The sequence below is a fragment of the Camelus dromedarius genome, chromosome 13 (genome assembly GCF_036321535.1).
Source record: "Camelus dromedarius isolate mCamDro1 chromosome 13, mCamDro1.pat, whole genome shotgun sequence".
NCBI classification, from domain to species: Eukaryota; Metazoa; Chordata; class Mammalia; order Artiodactyla; family Camelidae; genus Camelus; species Camelus dromedarius.
This window is the reverse complement of record NC_087448.1, coordinates 21,591,361-21,613,398: the sequence shown is the minus strand read 5'-3', so window position 1 is coordinate 21,613,398 and position 22,038 is coordinate 21,591,361.

The following is a 22,038-nucleotide window of genomic DNA, read 5'->3' as shown; positions in this document are numbered from 1 at the left end:
GTTCATTTGAAATAGCCTAAGTCCTTTGCTTTGGTCAATAATTTTATAATAATAAAGTTTCATTAAAAGTTTTTCTTTACATAAAAATATAAGGAGCTTATTTTATGCCATCGAAGTATAGAAAAAAACATATCCTGAATATATATGTTTATAATTGACTAAATTTCAGATACTTAAGGAAACAGAAATTCACGTTGAAAAACTGATCTAGTGACTCACAATTTGCTCTGTTTTGCTACTAGTAGAATAGCTTTCTCAGAGGGTGGATATTAAGATCAGGAGGCGTTTTACACGAATTGCTACTTCTCATTCCTCCTACACCCAACATGACTAAGTGGTGTTACCTTCCATACGTTAGATCTGAAAGGGTATAATGAATTACTGCACTCAGTTAATGAGATGGTGTCCCCACTCCTCTTCCCTTAAAATTTTCCTCAGGAACTTAGAGAAAGAGAAATAAATCTGATTATGCTGTGTATGTGAGTCTATGTATTTAAATTTCAGTTATAAGACAAAAAATACCTTGAGGACATTTAAATCTAATATGTACCAATATTTGTATAAATAGAAAGGAAATCAGGGATTTCTGGGTGGGATTTATGGATTTGCAATAGTGCTTTGGAGCCACAAGGGCAATGTCACATCCAGCCCACCAATTCTGTCAGAAAATTGAACTCTTACCTCAAGTAACTCAGAAGTGCCAGATGTGTTTCTCCTTGATAAATAATGAATAATTGGACAAATAAATAATCAATAATTGGATATGATTCTATCCTATAAATTACTAATATATTCTCCATTTTTTCAATATTGGTTTTTATATATATATATGTATATGTATATATATTTATTGAAGTATAGTCAGTTTACAATATTGTGTCAATTTCTGGTGTACAGCATAATGCTTCAGTCATAAAGGAACATACATATATTCATTTTTATATTCTTTTTCACCATAAGTTACTACAAGATATTGAATAGAGTTCCCTGTGCTGTACAGTATGAACTTGTTTATCTATTTTGTATGTGTTAGTATCTGCAAATCTTGAACTCCCAATTTATCCCTTCCCAACCCCTTTCCAATATTTGTTGAATACTTACATTCCTTTCCATTCCACTGTTTAGATAGATACATACATAGATGATAGATGATAAAGATAAATGATAAAGATAACATCTTTGTACATACTTTATGTGTAGAATTATTTGATTAGATTATGAAATCATATAGTAAAAATGTTTTTTAATATTTTAAAATCTCTAATTTTTACAAAAGGTGCATAATATATTAGGAAAATCATAAGTGTTTTGAAAAATGTGAGAAGTAAAATTTTAGTCTAAACACAATAATTAGAGTAGAAGATGAGAATAGTTTAGATTGGCTTGAAAACACACTCAATACAAGGAAGTGACCATTTTCACTATTGCAGAATAAGCAGTTTTACTGAAAATAAATATGTAAAGATTAGTGAGCATTATTTTATCCTTCATAGCATAGTTTACATTTCCACTTATCACATGTCCTGTGGTAATTTGCCTAAAAATATGTTGCCAACAATTCTTCACAGATTTGAATATTCTTTCTTATTAAATAACATCAAACATTCCAAAATGTATTAACATAACAATTTCTACTAACTTTCCTCAGGCAAGTAAAATTCAGAATATTTCCCAAATACTCAAAAGCTAGGATATGTATTTTTCTCATTTAAACTAAACATGATCTATATTCTTACTTTTTTCATAATGTTGCCAATGCTATTTGTCTAATAATCAGACATTGATGACAATGTACTTAAAGTTTTATGCTAACTAATATAATCTAGTTGTAGAGAAGAAATGAAAATTGATTATACCAAGTGGGTGACATGTAAATGTATCTGCTGACACAACTTGACGTTATTGAACTCCTTTTTATGTAATCTAACATTTAGGTTTTGAATCAAATATGCACTATGAAGACAAGTCTTCACCTAAAAACAATCTAGGAAACTTTACTCTTTTGAGTTTTAAAGTGAGCAGAATACATTCTATATAGTGTCCTTATAGTAGTCTTCTTACCTCCTCTTCTACTAGAACTTCTGATTTTGGCTAGTTAAGTCAAAACTATTAATTTGTAGCTGGCTGCATATTTGCACTCATTACCTTTGACAGGGATTGTCATTATTCTTTGATTAAGTTTAGTTCTTACCTCCTACTAGGAGCAAGAGTATATGTAGCCCAAAAGTATCAACTACCCTGTATCAGGCTTGGGTTTAAATCTCAGCTAAATCATTTACCAGATGTGTGATTTGGGGCTTTTTATCTCTTAAAGGGTAACATAGGGAAATGTGGATGTAAAAAGAAACTAATACAAGATAGCTTCTATATTCCAAACACTAGACATTATTATAAATTTAAACAAGGGTAAATTTTTTAACAACTGGGTATTACTTGTTCTCTTTCTGTCTTGACATTCTCCTCTCCCCTTTTAAAATGATAAAGTAAATAATCAAGTTGGTGCATCTTTTGTGTACAAAACATGTAACTAGATTTATCAGTTAGAATTAAGGTCTGCTGTGAGTTATTGAAAGTCAAAAATAACAGTGAATTCATTATGAGAGGGGTTCTTTCTCTAAAAAATAAATTTCAAATGTTAGCAATGAGGGGTGACATGGTACCCCTAAGGTCATCAGAAATACTGGCAACCATCATTACTAATCCAACCTGGAAAACAAAATCCTCGTAAGAGCCATCAGGAAGGACTAGGTGAAGAAGAAAAGAAGCAAGAGGTAATTTAGAGCTCTCTTTTTATAATAGCTCCTAGAAGCTGGTACCTGGCACTATCTCATGCATCTCATTGATCAAAAATATAGTTACATGTCCTTACCTGGTTACAAGAATTTTGTTTTCCAAATGATAATGCAGTAGCTAAAAACCTGTGATTTTGTTACTAAGTTAAGAGTGAGGGAAAGAATATTGGAGCCCCAAAAGCATTTCTATAATTATCGTAACCTTTCACTGTTAAGTGATCTTGGCACACCATTCTTCTTGAACAAAGAACATACTCAGCTTACCTGAAGAAAGACAACCCAACTACATCCACTTCAAAGTCCAAGACTTCTTACTTATATATGATCCTGTCCATCTGCTTCAGAAAGGAAGAAATACACATATACATAAAGATATACATTCACACATACATGCATGAGGAGCTTTTTACAGGTCAATACAGATAATATGCCATGAATTGTATAATTAAATCAAGCCTCAGTGTATGAGATCCATTGAAAAGAAATCTAGACAAGTTAATCACTTATAATAGAATAATAGGAATAGAATAACTATAAGACTATATTATTTTTTAAAAGAAAAACATAATTGAAGTGAAAAATAGAGTTGAGGTTATTAAATTCTATTGGCTTGTAAGTGTAAATACTTTCTTTTCCAGCAGTAAAATAAATTCCTTGGCCGTCTTGTATCCCATCTGTCAGCATCTAGTTCTTTTTATGAGTTCCTCCCTCAATCCCCATATTTTCCTTTAAGACCCCTGGTTCTCTTTGGGCATTCTTTCTTAAGTTTCATCAGAAAATAATTGCATTACAATATCCAATAAAAGCAATAGATGCTAATCTACTGTTGAGAGCTTCACATTCTTATAGACTTCCTCTTGCTGAAGGTCTGAATATGTAGCTTTAGAAAAGGAGTAAGATTTTGTAGGCCATGCTTTTTAGTTCTTTTGGAAATAAATTCCAGTCAAACATAGAGTTTTTTCTAATTTAAAGTTTTTCCAGCAACTTTTATGGGCAGGTGGCAACATCCAAATATTCTATGTGGATACAGTTCTGAGTACTAAGACCAAGTCCTTATTTATTTTTCCACCTCTCAATATACAGGGAAATACTTGAAATATATCTGATAACATGGACCTGACTGGAAAAGGAAAACCACAAATTTTTTGTAATCCAGCAGTCCAAAATCTGTGCATTACAGCATCTGAGTTGCCAACACTGACAAATTGGAAAAACATTCATTGTTAACCTATTTTGGCTTCTACAAATCTCAAGGGCTCCAAAATATCACACTCAGAAATTTCAGGTGGTATGGCACAGGTAGAAAACTCCTTCCTTTTGAGACTCTATTCCCTTCTCAGCTTACATTCTGGCTATATCAAGCCTAAATTTATCTCTTTCATAGAATTTGGCTGAAAGCAGCAAAATGTGGCCAATATACATCAGCATTAAACATTTTCTATAATTTTCCCTTATTAACACTTTGGTCGGAATATATTCTGGCTTCTCTGGTGAAACAAGTCATTCTTTAGTCATATGTTTTGTTTTGTTTTTTTCTATCTCGTAAAAAGGATCATCAGTTTTCCAGTCTGTCTCCAACACTTTGCTGCCTATTGCCTGCCCACTTCTATTAAGCTAATGCCAAAAATGTCCAGTTTTGTTGCATGTAGCAATATATATCCAGATACAAAATTCTCTGTTGGCTAAAATTAGGTTGAGCTAATGATGATACAAAATCCAAAATATTACATAGAAGGGTATTTCTTTCACACATAAAACTATGTGAGTAGTCTATAGCTGGTATGGTGACCCAAGATTGTCATAGACAATAACTTACTCTGTTTTATTTTCAAACAAGCTCAACTTGTGACTCCTGACTCATTGTCCAAGATTGTTCTTTAATCCTAAAATATCATGTCTGTATTCCAGATAGCAGGAATGAAGAAGGGAAAAAAAGTAAGAGGTCAAATGCAGATAGTCTTAGGAAGTTTCTGAGAAGCACTCTTTCCACCATATAAACTGAAATTTCATTATGTGAACTGAGGAAATTCAAAGGAGAACTAGAAATGATTAATTACTTCAGGTTCTCCTGTTCCCATGTGATATTTAGGGTTTCCATCATAGTGGAATAAAAGGGAATATATACTAGGGGTTAACAAATAGTCTTTGAAAAAGATAACAACAACATAATATGGGGATAAGATATGGTTTTTGACTTACGAATGACTCTAGTGCTCTTATTGTGGGTAAAGTAGCAACCTCTCTAATCTTGGCTAGTTCCTAAATACTGCTCAGCCATTCTTGCAATCACCCCTAACTGCCTTCTCACCAGTAATGCTATTTTTCAATATCATTCACACAGGAAAATACATAAAATATATATTGGGGTCCTTCCATACCTGCAAAATGAAGTAGGGAATTGGCCTTATAATTCTCCAATATTTATTATTCTATGAGCTTCTTTTCTAAGAATAATTTAACTTTGTCATCATTCCAATATACTATGAAGGCCTAGTAAATAGGAAAACTAATTTTTTTTTCATTTTTAACTGTATTACACACAATGAACCTACCTGGCAAGTGTTATGAGTTCAATAATTTCTAATGAGCAAACATGTAAATGGTTATAATTTACATGTATCTAGGACAACTCTCAAATAGTTTAGTTTACAAAATCCAGGGCAGCATATTCACCAATGGAAAGAAGGAAAGCAGATTATATTAGTGATACTGGATTTTTCCAACATTCTGTTTTCACAAATGAGTTTCCTATCAAGGATTTTTGGTCCAGTGCACCTAGGAAATATAAGAGTAATTTAGGCCAAAAAAGAACTGGACTTTCTATAAAGAATAGTAAAATTAATACTAATAGAGCACTGGTGTGTCATGGGCTCACCAGCTTTAGCTACTTTGTGTTGAAGAGTGCACTGGCTTACGTTTGCCACTTTCTCTCCTCAGGCCAAAACCTGAGTAACAAATTACCCTCAAATTTGTAATCATTTACTTTTCCACACTTTTATTAAAGTATCATTGATATACAACAAGCTGCACTTATTTAAAATGTACCATTTGATAATTTGAACTGATAATTTTAATGTCTTACATTTATTCATATTCTTATGAAAGCAAATGTCAGGACCAAGGCAGATTATTATTAATTTCAGCAGTAAACACATTGTTTCTCCTTTATTCCAATTCTTTCCCATCTGGGATGAGATGAAAGGCAGATTGACAGGCTTTTAGGTCTATGGTCAGACCCTATGAGAGGAACCCTGCTATTAGGAAGCCAGATGGCTATGTAGGACAGCTTGCACAACAGTCCTCCTCAGCATCTGAGTGAGGAAGAGAAACTCAATTACCCTAGTGTAAGCAGATTCCCTTTGGGAGGAGACTAGGAAGGGCCCTATATTCTTAACCCATGTCCTGTAGACAAATGTCTACAGTGAAGAGATAAGACAGGCTCCCAACTAACAACCTGGGATTTCACCCTTTTTTAAAAGGTATATACCTTCTGGGTCTCTTGGCTCTTCAATCACTCTTAACTTCCAAAGCTTGTTCTTTAACCACGACCACGGGTTTTCTTTGTTCAGAAAGTCCTCATTGCAGAAATACAACATTTTCTGCATAAGTGTCCCAATGACATGTGTATATACCTGTGAAACCAATCACCTCAAGCAAGATAGGGAGCATACATAGACCTCTAAAAGTTTCTTCACCCCCTTTTATAATTCTTCCTTGCCCTTCTCTGTACCACCCCTCCCCTCCATTCTAGGCAAACTCTGGTCTGCATTAATCACTCACTAAGGGTAATTTTGCATTTTGTCGGAGTCTATATACATAGAATCTTAAAACTATGTCCTACTTTTCTTGATGCAGTTATTCTCTATCTAACAAATTTAACTAAATAGAAGATATTTTAATTAAATACTTTAATTCATAATTCTTAATGAGAAAATAAACAGATGATGAAACAGAAAATTGTGTCTTAGAATGAGTTTTAAAGTAACAAATGAACATGACCAAAATCAAAAGTGTGACCATAACAACACATTATTTTTCTATTACATAAGCAAACTAGTTACACTGTTATGAAAAAGAGTCATGCATTTTGAAGATAGTCACATACAAGTGAGAAGAACACTTAAATGATTGTTCTTCCAAAACTCATTCATGCTTAGTTAACTTCCAGTTTCCATTTCCTCAGATTTAGTTTTGAAGGGGGATTCTATCAGCTGCTTCAGAAAGTAAATGGCTAATATTAAAATTAAATAAATAAGTACTTATATTTTCACATATTTTGGATTACTTAATAATGCTTTGACTATGAGGACACTGAAAGATGTCTGTTGAAAAAACTAAACTAAATTGGATGGCATTTAACCCTGTTCATCTAAATTTCAGACAGTAGAGAACACCATTAATATTCTTCTGTCTGATTAAAAATTTTACAACATATGCCTTTGCAACTTAATGCAAAATATGTTGAAGTGAATATAAGAAAGGTTGTATTTTAGTTTGATTTGCTTATAGAAAAAAAGTTACTTATCTTTTGCAAAAAAACTACTTAATCACTTAATATTGGTTTGCTCACCTGTGGAAATGAAGAATTTGATTTAGAATTGTTTTCAAATTCCTTTGAGAATATTTTTAATCAAAAATACTTTGTAAATTCAGGAATTATGAATTTGCTATTTTATTATTTACTTGCCTCTAAATATTCAATAATTTCTCCCTGTAAACATCTGAGCAGAGACTGTGCCAGCCAAATTTAAGAATGGACTATTATCTGTATTACATAGGCCATCTTTTTCAAAACTATGTTAAAGTGCTAGCTAGAATATATAAACTTATGTATCCGATGTCATCAGTAAAGAGGAGGGATAAAAACAGAATAGAACTCAACCCCATTGTCACTCTCCAAGAACGACATGCTATACTATACATGTACAATTCAGAAAAGGGTGTATATCTAGTATGGTGATAATTTCACAGGTGTAAGCATATATCAAAACACACTAAATTGAATGCTTTCAAAATATGTGTAATTTATTGTGTCTAAAAAGTATCAATAATGTACTTTAATTTTTGTAACTGAAAATAATTTTTAAATTGTCCAGTTCCTGTTAAACCCACAATATATTATTGTTATTGGGTATATCAAGTCATTTTCTTTAATGTCAAAGGTAAGAGATATAAAAGCGTAGCTAGAATTAATATCTTGCCATTTGATTCAATTATTTTCTATTTTGTCATTCACATTATTTTATTGGACTTTTTTTCTTATTTGTGTGATTAGTGTAATCTGTATAATTTACCATGTTGCTTATCTGATTTTAAAAGCTAATGTCTTAGGTTATTCATTAAATATTTATTGTTTGCATTAACATGGACTTCAAAGCTTTTTTCTATACATGAAATCAAATATTAATCAGATAAATCTTACAGACTGATGCAATATTCTACAGACATTATCACACTAAAAAAAGAAAGTTTATAATTTCAGAAAAATAGCCAACTACCTACCTACTCCAATGCCAAACTGACGGTAAGCCACACATGGTCTAATAGTCTAGTAATTGGAGAGAACAGTACAAGCATTTGGAATTATAGTGAAACAGTGAAAATATGGTATCATATTTTATTTTGGATTTGAATCAAACTTATGAATGCAGTATAACTGTAGCCCTCTAGGAAGGTTTGCCTGTGTGAAAGAGACAGAGAGAGATTTTATTTTCTCTCAGGATATCATCTAGTGTTCCAGGAATAAAGAGTTATCAATTATTGATCATTTATACCAGCAGAAACAAGGCCATACTAATGAGGAAAACAGATGACTTTATTTGAATTTTATTTATTTATTTATTTATATTAATTTAAGTATAGTCTTTTTAAATTTTTTAATTGAAGTATAGTATGAATTTTTTAAGAGCGAAAAACATGCGAAGGCTTTCAAGTGCTGGTTGACATTAAATAAAGTAGTTTAACCATGTTGAATCTATTACTTCTTGATTAACCTCTTTGGAAATAAAACATTTGTCCAATTTAAATTATCAGGCTGAAATTTTTCTGTCAGAATGAAATAGAGGTGGGAGATTGCCTTTCTTTCACATAGCTCATTTTGAAAGCTCACACTTTGTGAATGTTGATATTATTATTCACTTGCCAAATATAGCACCTTTTATCTCAAGTAGATAATACATATTAAAATTCTTAGCAGTTGTGTGAGTTTTAGCAAAAGCAGCCATGATGTGACAATCAAGCAATATAGTGTACAATCCAGTCTTTTAAAATAATTTTCTTGTCAAACACCAGATGACATGTGTGTCATATGTGCACATTTTGTTTTAAGAAATGTTTGGGGTTTGTCATCTCAGCATTGGATTTGCTACGTCTAGACTCAAGGAATTTGAGGTTACACTCTCAACTGACTTGAATTTAATTAATGTTTTATTGTATTTCTTTTTTTAAGTTGTAATTAAATGAGAAAGTCACTTCTTCAAGATTCTTCAGAAAATGCTTTAAAAAGTGTTTGATTTTTAACTATAATGCCTATTACAACTTTTTTTTTTTGTCTTAACATTTTCACATACTAGGAACATTTAATAAACTTTGCCATAATAGAAAATAACAGACACAGGTTATTTATATGTGTCAAACGAATTAGGTTTAATTTTTCTTTAAAATAGTGTTATTTAAATCACCTGAAGATATTGCTAAAATGTCAATTTATGTTCAGTAATTCAAAGATGAGACTTAAATTATGCATTTCTAACAAAGACCCAGGCACATGGTCTTGGTCCATGAATCTCATGGATAGTAGCTAGTATATAGAAAGCAACTCTATAAAATGATTTTTTAATCCCTGCAGGACAACCAAAATATATATAGTTTAAGGGATTTCAAACAACAGGCATTTGTTTGTGGGGAGATTTTTCCATTTAATGATGCAACTTAAAATACATTGTTAAAAAGACAACTTTCCTTTGAGTTTTGGAAAGGATGTTTTGGTGTTGTACTAACTTTAGATACTAATGGCAGGACCCACTGAATTTCCTCAACATGTAGATGAAGACAAGCAGAAAGGATATGATGATCCATCTGCGTCCTCAAGATACTACTTCAAAAGGCATGTGGATTTTAATTTAAAATAGTTCAGGTGACTCAGTGGATGGTAGTTTGTTGTTCTGGATTATTTTCTCCATTCCTCCAATGACCTAGTAGAATCATCTAATATTTATCTTAAAGGTATGGTAGAATGCTCGCTTCCCATATTCTACCAGTTTGAGGTCTCACATATAACTGGAGAATTTGGTAGAAGTATTGCCTGTAGGACACAAGTCAAGGTGAAAGATGCTTATTTGGCATTGTCTGTAACTCACGGTATTTACGTATAAGGAGTGCATTTTTTATACAGTCCTATGAGTTAATATAGGTATAAATTTTCCCTGTATGTAGGCAAGAACTGGAGAATTTACCCCTGGAGATTTTAATTCCCCTGTAGCTTACAGAAATGGAGCTCCCTGTTCTTATCTTATCTTATCTTTCATTTACTATCAGGTGGTCAGGAATGTCTGCTTCAGTTTTACTTCAGTTTATACTCAACTATTTTTAAAGATTAACTTCCTTGGTTATTCCTTTCATGCTGAATAAATTATCAGTGTGGAGAACGAGTCCTGATGGCTTGCATATTACTGCTGGTGACTCCGCTTTCCGTCTATTTTCATAGACTGGTGTATGTATACATAATAAGCTAAATACTACATTCCTTTATTTAACTTGGGACTAGTCACCCAGTTGGTGGTGAACTCACTAGGGCTAGTTCTCTTGAGTGTTTTATTATGTAAATAAAGTGTCATATATCTGGTGCTCAAAGAATATAAACAGCCAGGTTCTAAGGGATTATAGTACACGAAGAAGAAAAAAGAAATGGCAGTCTTTTCTAAGTATATGAAACTTGTTTTATAAGGAATTTTGTTTTTATAAGCAGATGGAATGTGGGGACAATTATAGAAAATATCTGTCTTTTAACCATAAAAAAACTGCTGTTGAAAATGTGTGTTAAATGTGCGGCAGTAAAATTTTCACAATTAAGTAGGTTATTTAAATGAATTAGAGCTATTTCCTCAAGCTCTACTATACATTTTTATTTCACAACCAAAATGTCTTTCAGTCTTAAAAAGAAATCAGAGGAAGAATGGGGCTTCCTGAAGGAAAATGGCTCTAGAAAGAAAAATCAGCTGTGTCAGATTAAAATACCAAAAACAAATATGATAAATCAATATTGTTAAAAAATGAATCATCATATTCACTTATTTTAATAGACAAACACATTGGTATATTGTTAAAATAATGTCTTAGTACTCAATGATATACCAGCCTATAAGTGAAAAGAAGATAAAATTATAAAATACAGTAATATAATATATTAAAAAATATAAATAACAAGGACTTGCTGTAAAGCAGAGGAAATGTATTCAATATTCTAGAAATAATAATAATAGAAAATAATCTGAAAAAGAATATGTATGTATAATTGAATCACTTTGCTGTATACCTGAAACTAACACAACTTTGCAAATTCAACTATACTTTAATTTAAACAAAGAAAAAATACAGTAATACAATCTAGCTTTAGACAAGAGCCAAAAGCATCTCCTCTGCCCACATCTTATGTACTTTATTTTCATAGATCTTTATATCTTTTTAGCATCATCCAGAGAAAAAAATGGAGTAATTTTCTCCACTTGAATATCATTAGTATTTTATTAGTAGCTTATTAATACCCATAAAAAATAATGCATTTTAAGGTCTATGTATATGTAAAGAGGATTGGGAAATAATCATGAAAATGATGTTCTTATGTTCAAATCTCAAATCTTATGTTCACTATTTTCTGTAAGTGTAGGTATTAATTTTAATATGGACATATAAGTATATCACTAGCACTTAAAATAAATCAGGGTTTGGTTAAAGTTATGGTAGAACTAATGTAATTAGTAAGGTTTTCCAAACCTTTGCTGGTACTTTCCCTTAGCAGAGAAGGATAATATTCAATAATTAAAAGAAAACAGTTGAATTGTATTTCAGAAAGGTCACAACTAGTATATGGATACAAGATCCATCAACCCTGCACTTGCAGATTGCTCTGCCCTCGGGTAACACATAGTTATCTGCTTCCTCATTTCCTTCAGGTCTTTAATCAAAACTCAACTTTTCAAGCAGGATTTTCTGGACATTTTAAGATTCCATGCCTGTATCCACTTCAACAGTTAGTGTTCCTCTTCTTGATTTATTGTTTAACATCTCAGGAAATTTACCTAAGTATGTTGTTTGTTGTTTGCTTCCGTCTTTAAAATATAATCACTATAAGGGGAGTTGTTTGGGGTCTTTTTCAGATTTTCCTGCTGTGTTCATTACAACATCCAACACATGGTATCTACTTAATAAATATTTGTGACTGCATGAACAGTTGAATTAATAAATAAATATATGAGTGAAATCGAATGTCATTCAAGAATATATGGTAGAAGCTTCTTACCCAGTGTCTTAGAAAGATTAATATTTTTCATCTAAGTGAACTCTAAGAATGTACAGCATTATAAATGACTCCAACAGATTATTTTACAAGTGTTCAAAATATGGTCTCTTTTTCAAATATTGGACTCTTCTATTATTTTAAAAGACAAATAAGTCGAAGCCATCAATAATTTATAATATTTTTGCTAATTTTATTTTTTTAATGTCACAAGTTGGAACAGATCAAATTGGGTTTTTCTTTCCTCTACTTTGGCTGCAACTGGAAGTCAACCTTAGATGACTGAACATGCCTTAAGAATCTGGGAATTTATAGCTGATAAAATATTTTCCATCTCAGAGTAGCTACACACACATATGAATGCATGCATACATGTACACAAACACCAGACAGCTTTTATGTATATTTGTAGTTTGATGTATATTTCTTGCCAAATCATAGTCTTCTACTACTATAAGAAGAGTTAAGGAATCCATCTTGTTCACATATGGCTCTTTGTGTCACCATTTATAATTGTCGGTGTAAAGGAGGATCACTCGTCTTTGGATAGGACAAATCCTGTGCATCATGCCAAGTGAAGAAAAAGCTTTCAAAGAAGAAACTAGTGAAATTTCTTTCAAAGTAGAAGCCTAGTAAAGTGGCAACTTTGAGCATCCTTTAGGAATTTGAAAAATTGAGCACTGGTTTCAGTTAATAAATCTTAATAACAATTACCAAACAATACATTTTTGCTACCTTGCAGAATTTATTTTTCCATGAAGCTATGAATACTTAAATATTTACAGATATACTACATGATTATATATAATTGATTAATGACTTATAATATATATTAGTTTCCTAAGGCTACTGTAACAAATTATCATAAACACAGTGGCTTACACAACAGATATTTATTCACTCAGTTTAGGAAGCCAGAAGTATGAAATCAAAGTGATGGCAGGACCACACTCCTCTGGAAGCTCTTGGGGAGAATATTTTTCATGCCTCTTCCAACTTCTGGTAGATTCAGACATTCCTTGATTTCTGGCTGCATCATTCCAGCCTCAGACTCCACCTTCTCTTCTGCATGTCTAATCTTCCCCTGTCTCTCTCTCTTATAAAGATATTTGTTATGGCATTTAGAACCCAAAATCCTTGACGTAATCTTATCTGCAAATTGGAAAGACTTTTCCTGGAATAAGGTAGCATTCACAGACTCCAGAAATTTCACACACACACACACACACACACACACACACACACACAAACACACTCAAATACACACACACACACACACACACACACACACACACACACACACACACAGCTAATATGGCTATAAGAGAAATTTGGAGAAAGAAAGAATAAATGTGGTTAATCAAAATTGTGCAAAAACCATACCCAGAGCTCCCTTGTAAACAAATGTAAACTATAATGATTTCTACTTTCTCTTCCTCCCTTCCTCTTTTCCTTTCCTCTCTCTTCCATCCCTTTCCTTCTTCCTATCCCTCCTCCTTAGTTTTCCTATCCATTCTATATATGATGCCCAAACTTTTTACCACTTAACATACGCCACTTCCTTCACCCTGACTTCCTTTATTGCCCTGTACCTGAAAATTTCAGTCCTAATGCCATGAGCTGGGGCAGAGTAAGGTAAGCATCCATTTAGAAAGGTAAATTGACTGGAAAGGGGTCAGAGCCCACATTAGGTAAGGTGGGTACTCAAGCATAGGCAAGGCCTGGCATGATGTGCCAGAGTCCAAGGAGGATAAGGAGGGTACCCTTCAGAGGCAAGGCTCATGTGAAATTTCAGAATCCAAGCTTCAAGGTCTTTACCGGCAGTGGCAGACCATGGGCCTGAAATTTATAGCACATTCATCCTGATTATTCCAGACTACAACTTTTATCCATCTTCTGATAAATTGTTTCTGGAGCTAGTTTTATAGGACTAACTAAGTCAAGCAGGTCACAGCCTGACTACCTTCTAAACACTTACTCCTTGGAGGCAGGAGTAAGGGGCTGGCTTGTTTGTATTCTCTACAATGTTCGCTCTTTGCTCAATCAGGACTGCTCCTTCAGACTTTGTTTCCTCTTTGGAAAGTAACCTGTTACATCTGCATTTGTTACTCATCCCTCTATATTACCTGTGGGATTTGGGGCATAAGGAACTGCAACATATTTGGGGACAGTCTGGCTACTGACATGCTGTGTTTGAAGTCTTTCATGTCATATCCAAGAATCATACATCTTATCTTGTCATCCATAAAACTATGGCAGGTTAATTTTGTTAGCTTGGAAGTGAGGTAAATTCTCAGACCCTTCCCGTTTCTTGATAGGGCATTTTCACATATGGGTTGCCCAATCATGAAGGATCAGAATATAAGATGAGTGAGGGAGAATCAACGCAGTGTGGTGTCTGGAGTTGCTTAAAGAATGAGGAGGACATCTGTGAGGGCAGAAGTCATAACAAGGAATATTGGTATCCTCACTGTTGAGGCTGGTTATCCAGGTGGCAGATGGGCAGAGACAGGTAACCAGGGTGAGGAATGTGGGCAGTTGTCCAGGTGTTTGTCAGAGCCCTAGTGAAGTCAGAAGGTATTCATATGGAGGAGAGGGTGGCAGCAGTAATGGTAGACTTGTTGACTATAGGAACATTTATCAAATAATTAAATAACATGAGTGTAAATGGAGTAGGCTGGTCATGGTTGCAGTAGGGTGTTAAAATATGAAAAAGATAAAAATGAGAATGAAAAAAACATTGAGAGGGTATTGGATTGGAATGAGAAGTATTGTTAATTCATAGTTTATCATTGCATATAGATAATTATAGAAATGAATATAGATGCAAATGTGTGTTAATATATGTATATGTTTCTGTGTGTAAATCCATGCATTTTCTGTCTCTGTGCAAGAGAGAGCCTTGGATCAATGATCCCCAAATTTATAACCATAAACACACCTAGGACCATGGTTCCACTAAAAGTAACGATGATTCTTTAGGGAAATGACATTGTCTGGAGTTAGGATAGGAGCAATAGAAGGTGAACCTATAACTCCTTATAGTGTCAGCAACAAAGAATTGCTCAAGTACTGACGGGGCATATCAGAAACTTGTGAGTTTTACAAAGTCTTTGTTTTAAGCTGATAAGTAATTTGTTAAGCCCAATGGTAGCTGGAACACATCCTAAAACTAAAGTGTGAAGACAGATAAGGAATATGGAACTTGGGAAGATATGATTAAAACATCAAAATTTACTAAATTCCAGGGCAAAAATAAATAACCCTACAGGAAGAATACATTCTTATCTCTGGTGCCTCAGCCTAATGTCACTAAAATTTGAGTCTACTATACGGTATAAATATAGAGCATATGATTTTCATAGTAAATATTTATGCCTAATCACTTCAAATATGTTTAGTACAATACAATACCATGTGGATTTTAAATATAATTTTATTCTCTGGAAAGCTGTCTAAATGAGGAAATATTACTATCATTAAATCTATCTTACCTTGACATCCAGTCTGTGAATATACTTTCAAAAAGCCTTTGTTATGAATTCTTAGGTAGACTCCTGATTAAATGTGTTTTGATCCTTGTTATAGTTAGTTACAAAAATATAAGATAGCAGGGAAGGAACATTTTGTTTTGCAATGTTTGTCTATTTGTGTTTATGCAGCATTCCAGAAGATCTTCAAATTGGACTGGGTGACATTGTCAAGCATTTCATTGGATAAAATAACTTTACAAATGTGTGTTTCAGATTTGGCATATGCTTATATAAATTTATGATTATGCATCTTTTTTCATAACTGTTAATTTCATGAAATCTATTGATATTTCATAAAATAAAAATAATATCTAAATTATTTTCATATATTAGAATTTTCAGAACATGGTCTAGCCAAAAATTCTTTTGTATGCATGATATTGTCATATTATAAAAAGACTTGTAGGATTCTAATACATATATTCAGTACTCGCATTATCCTGGGTTTCAGACTTATGGAGACCTCTTATTCCTTGAGGCCTGTCTCTCTGCTCCTTGTTTAGCCTTCCTTTATTATGAATCTTAGACTCCATGCTTCATTATTTCAAACTTTTTCAGGCTACTGTCTTCTAGTCCTGCCATCGTTCTTCCAAAGCACATTTCTGATTACAAGTAGAGTTACATTAGGAAATTTTTATTCTCTCTTGACCCAATAAAGTGAAAACTTAATACATTTACTTACAAGGCTAACCAGTACCACACATATTTTACTAAGTTTTGAAGAATCTAAAATACTAACATTATTCATAAGTGTGTGTGTGTGTGTTTGTGTGTGAGTGTGTTGGGGCAGGGGATATTGTGCAAATCAAGTAAACTGTTAAAAATGAAGTCATGTCACATGAAAATGTTTTAAATTGTTCATTTATATTTTCAAAAGATATATTGATTTTTTAAACATTTTTATTGATTTATAATCATTTTACAATGATGTGTGATTTTTTTATATTTACTTATACTGGACTCATAAAATTTAGGAAAGAATTGGGAATTGTTGACAATTTATACATAAAGGGATGTACTGGAGGAAGAAAGGAGTATGAAAGTTTTTTTTCATATTTTTCTGTATACAGTCTATATAATCACCATTACTTTAACATTTAGTATTTGATTATATGTTTTTCTGTAATTAATAAAAAATACATGAAGAGTTCTTTTTCCAAGTCAGAAACTTTTAGTACCTTTTAATATTTGAGATATTGTGATATAGCTGTTGTGATCAACACTAAAAAATGAGACAGTATCATCTTTAAAATTAGGGAACATACATTTTGTTGTCAGGGAAACACTAGGTAAATCTATTATAGACTTCTGTGATACTTTAAAATGTAAAAATAATTGTGCCTACATCAGTAGTAATATTAAATATTATCCAAAGAAGAATAGATAAGTTCAGTACTACAAAATCTGTGTAAAGGGAAGACTGAGCTTCACAATGAGTGATAAAAACATGTCAATACATCTCTGTTTAAGTGTATTTTTATAAATGAAATAAATAGAAAAATTCCTCCACAATCTACACTCAGAATGTGATGCTAATAAGGATTGAGGTTTAGAGTTATTGCCTTTACTGTTGGTATCTTCCCAACCATTTCTGGCTGCAGATTTCCATACTAACTCCAAATATTAAACAAACAAAATCATCAGCATATAAAATGTTGTTTTTCAAAATATCATGAGAAAATTCTCTATTTAACTTTGGATACTATATATAATGTAGAAAGTTCAAAAGTTAATGGGTTAATTCATGTTTAATAAGGGCAAGCACAGAAATTTGCCACTTCTGTATACTCTAGTGCTTTAGAATCCACAAATATAATTTCTCAGTCGTTACTAGTTCAGATGGGATAACTCAGAAATCATCAATCTTTATGTTTTTAGAAATGAATTAAACAGTTATGTAGACTAATGTGATAATATTTAAGTTCAGTAGTCTTACTTAAATTTCATTGACATTATGACAAAATTTTCAGTGGTGGTTGACATGGCTGTGGTAATGCTTTGTATATTTAAGGATTTTCAGCTGTTCCATGAAATGCATGTCCTAGAAAGATAATTTTACTATATCTGACATATTCTTCATTTTATTTAATTCTTCCCTTTTTGCAATTAAGTGTACTAAGTTCAGCTTTTTAAAAAATTCAAATATTTTTAGTTACTTTAAAAATTATGTCTATTATGGAATTACACTCCAAAAGATAGTGATACAGAAGAAATTTAGTAACACTTAGGAAAAGGTTTACATAAAGGAAAATGATTAATTAACCTAGAAAATGTATGGATTTATAGAATATGTTTACAATGTGTCTTTTTAAAGTATACCCACAAAAAATACTCTAATTTTCAACCTTAATAATACACATGATTTTTTTTAATATGTACTGTTGAAAATAAATCCAACACTCCATTTATCACTAGTGAGCATGCCTCTTCTCTCTTAATAACTAAACTAGTGAAAGGTAATTTACCTATTGGAAACCACAGCAAAATATAATCAGGACACTAAACCTGCTGCCAAATATATAGAAATTTAAAATTAAAATGTATGTCACTTAAAATAGACTCACCCATGTTTTTTCCCTTCAACAGTACAGATGATTGAGCTGACTATTCATGGAGGTAAATGAGTGAATAATCAATCTGTCATACTACTAAAATTACTATGATTTATGACTAATGACAAATTTGATTTATATTCATTTATTTTTTCCAAATAAATGCTAAGGAAGCTAATTAGTATTCTTATGGAAATGTATATTATAAACATTCATTAATAATGTTTTTATGCTTTTCAATGTGAAATCATATTGATAAAAAATACCTCATAAAAAATATAAAATGACTCAATCATAGAAAATTTTGCTCTTGGTGTTTAGTAAAAAGACCCAGACTTTGAGATCCTTCTAGAGATACCAAACAAGCAAAAATCTGGTCAAATAGGAAAGAAAAATAAACTTTACTTTGAGGTACATATTTAGATATTTTCTAAGTTTAGATGCAAATCACTCAAGGAATCTTTCACAAAACCTATCATATAGAGAACATATTTTAGATATTTTAAATGAGAATGACCTGTATGAAGAATATATATATAATGAATCAAAATTTACATTTTCCATCTGTATTCTGAAGATTATTTTTAATTACCTTCTACATCATTTTGGTTGAATGTGATGTAGTTGACATTCAGTTAATATCATGAAATGAATGGTGTTAATAGATGAATAAATAAAGTTACTTTCAGACAAAAAATATGTATATACGTTATTTCCATAGCTTACACATGAGTGAAATATTTGAGAATAATTTAAAAATACATTCACAATTATTTTTTACCAAAGTCCAAAACTGTGAAGAAAAAGTGTAGTATTATAGTGATTGAGATATACCAAAGTGATTTATATTACAGTTGTTGATAAAGAGCTTGCAAAGTAGCTTAGGATTGTAAAACTATACAATGACATGTTTAAAATGATATAAAGATATATGATATATAGAAAGGAATCTAAAATTGGTCAACCTCTGCATGACACTGAAGAAACACTTGATTAAAGATGAAAGATATTGTGAAATTGTTTGTCAGTTAGCTATTGCAATAATTACCTCACATTAATTCCACTTCCTGAGTGACTCATTTTCAACAATTAAAGAGATTATGACAGGAGAGAGATCAGATTAGCAACAATCTGTCTTCAATAACACAGTAGTTTTTTTAAACGAGAAAAAGATCATCCAGGGAGATGATAACTGTGCTTCAGGCAGTTTGGGCAATATAAATGAGAGATTAGTGATTGTTAGAAAGTAAAAAATTTCCCCCAAAACAAATTGTCCCCCAGTGAAAAATTGAGTTACTTGGTACATGTGGTTTTGACTAGGAGAAGCTGGCCTTTACATCTGCTATCTCACTGAGCTTATTATTACTCCAGATGGCAGCTTCAAACTGTTCTCCAGTGCTTCACTTCTGAAGAATAACAATTCTGTACTTTCAGAACACAAGACCCTTAACTTCATGCCATTGTTTCCATTTCATTTTGTTTATTACAATTTTTTATCAATAAAATTTGAGGCTACAAATAAAACTTGGGTCTTGATAGAGCTTTTATTTAGCTATATAAATAATCTCATAAAACAGCAATAGTTTAAATACTAAGAAAAAATATTTTGCTAAAAACGGAATTAAATCACCTTTTACCTCTTCTAATTAAATAAATAACTCTACCATCTGAGCCCAAACGAAAGAAAAGAAAACATAGAATTTAGGAAATGTCTAAGGCATAAATCATAAATATGAAGGACAGGTCTAAATTCAGCAGAAGTCAAATAGGGTATCAGAAACATAATCCTTCTCCAAGATAAAAGTAAGTCCATGCTTAATATCTCAGATTTAATCTGTTGATCAGAATTTTCTAATTAGTTTAAGTAATTAATAGTTCCTTGATTCTTCCAACAAAATTATCCAGTGTAGGTCCTGATTGTGGGCTTTGTTGGGGAAGGAGGGCCATCATGGGATGGGGATTAAATGAAAGATAAGACAGGTAAGGCACATGTGCCTGAAGCAGCCTGTTGGTGAATTTGGGTGAGGAAACAGAGACTGCAGTAGGAGTTGGCTGGTGTTAAGTAAATTTAAGCTAAGGAAAGTTAGAAGAAGGATAAAATTCCTAATATTTGTACCTAAGTGTGCTGTAACAGTAATTGTTCCTAAGCTTGGTCATGAACTTGATACTCTATCTCATGAAACTCCTTAAAGTGCTTGTTCCAAATGAACTACCCTCATTCACAGATGAGTACTAGTCAAAACAAACAAACACAACAAAACAAAACAAAAACAGAACAGATTTTTAAAAAAGCAAAGAAAAATGAGTGAGAAAAATACAACTGGGTTTTTAAAATTGGAATTTTGGAGGCAGAAAGTCAGAGAGAGAGAGGGTAGAAAGGGGCAAAGAACAGAACACTCAGAAATTTTGATAAAGATCCCTTGAATCTGTTATAAAATAAAAATATGTGTATATGCAAAGGGAAAATCTGTAAGGCTAGGAAAATTGTTACTGGGGTTATGTGAGGTGAACATTTCCAGAACTCACAGAGGGACTTGAGACATTCAAGTTCCAGCCAAAGTGGAGAGACCTCATTGAATATCTGTGATATTCAGTAAAGACCGTAGAAAAGTCACACATTAACAATAAGTCTAAGCTAGCTCTAGAATTAAAAACCAATTCTAAATAGACCATATTAAACCTTAAAATGAAGATATTAAAAGATAATGCTAATCCACAACTTAATGACATTCAAACAAGTATCAGCAATCTTTTATCTAAAGAAAGACAATGAAATCTACACAATCACAAGAGAATATTCCCCAACGTCAGCAATCAAAAATTATGAGACACAATTTCTACTTACGACTTTGTTAATGATTGCTATATATCTTGACATGCACCATTAAAAAAAAAAGTTAAAAAACAGAAAACTAGTAAAAAACATTAAAAGAAAAAAGCTGTTTCTGACATTGAAAACATGCAGCATAGAACTCTGATCTCTAAGAAAAAGTAAATAAGAACACTATGAGTGATCTAGATTTTTGCATGGAGTCAATTTCCAGACGGCAACATAGAATTTGGAAACCCAGTAACAGCCCAGTAGTCTTGCTGATTTGAGGAAAGAAAGAGAAAATGGAAGCTACAGCAATTGAAATCTCTGAAGAAGAGTTTCAGAGGGAAGGGAAAAACCCAGTGAAAGAATTCCACAAATGTGCAAATGGAATTCACTAAAATGTTTGGCTGAATACTTATTATGCACATAAATAGGGTGAAAATTCATAAATCCAGGCAAAGAAAAAGTGCTTAGGAGTACTAATTTTAATAATTCCTGAAACTCATGCAGAACTGGGAAACACTCATTTTTCTACCATAGGAGGGAGTAAATTTTGTTGAATAGCTGTGGCTTTGGGTAGATAATCCAGAAAGATCATGCTTTAGTAGTAGGCCAAATCTAAATAAATACATAAGGGTTATTCTGCACAAGTAAAGTTTATAAATGAACTTTGAATAGATAAGTTTATCCAGAAATAACTTAAATGTTTGTCAAACAAAATTCAAAACTTCTTAAGTAAAATACTAAAATGAACATTACAGTATATAGTATCTGGCATCTGATCAAAATATCCTAGACATTTGAATCAGGGGTAAAAGTAACAAATAAGCAG